Source organism: Anarhichas minor, unplaced genomic scaffold, assembly GCF_050575085.1.
Source record: "Anarhichas minor isolate MPS153535 unplaced genomic scaffold, ASM5057508v1 ptg000038l, whole genome shotgun sequence".
Lineage (NCBI taxonomy): Eukaryota > Metazoa > Chordata > Actinopteri > Perciformes > Anarhichadidae > Anarhichas > Anarhichas minor.
In genome coordinates, this window is record NW_027466484.1 from 3,209,067 (window position 1) to 3,210,000 (window position 934).

Here is a 934-nt window from a genome sequence, read left to right on the forward strand (position 1 = left end):
GTTCTCCAACACCGTGTTGGCTACGCTATCAACAAAACTAACTAACTGTGGCTAAGTGGATAGCAGGGCCGTCTTTCAATCAGAGGGTCGGCGGTTCAATCCCTGGCTCCGGCTCTGCTAGTCGCATGTCGATGTGTCCTTGAGCAAGACACTTAACCCCAAAATTGCTTGCGTAGTTGTGCCTACGGTGTAGAAATGTGATAGACTCTGAATTGTAAGTCGCTTTGGATAAAAGCATCTGCTAAATGACTGTAATGTAATCCTAGATCTGGAAATCGATCTGCAGAGCCAGGAGCTCAGGATGCTCCTGCTCCGCCGGTTGAATCCTCAGAGGGTCACAGCATGCTGCTGAGACCTGGAGTCGTGCCGTCCTGGATGCCCATCCTGGCTCCGTTCACCAGCGGTTCATGAAACAGCCGGTGTAGTGAGCACGTGGGCTCCGGTCTCTTTACTTGGCTCCATCATTGTTCATCTCTTTCCTTATTGTCTGCACAATTTTCTTCAGTCTGAAGCCTTCCTGCTTCGTGAGACCTCCTCTGTCTTTACTGCTCATGTGTGATCTGGCCGAGCTGGAGAGCTTCTCTTTGTCAGAGAGGTAGTCCTCCACTTTGGCTCCTCTTACGTTCTTGCTTCTCTGCAGATACTCCTTTATCTCCTCCACGCTGTAGCCTTCAGAGTTCTTACAGCTGCCAGCCTTGTGTTCAGAGAGCTCACTTTCAGCAGCAGCGTCTTCCTCCAGACTGGACTCAGACTCAGCTGCTCCTATACTTCCTGTCGTTGCCACTTTTTTGGCCTGTGAGCTTCCACTATTTCCTCCCTGTTTCCTCTTCAGCTGAGGAGCTTTGAGTTGCTCCTCGTCTTCCTCCATGTCTACCTCACTACCTGACTCCACCTGTCCTCCAGTACTCTCCCTCACCTTCTGGACATCACTTGT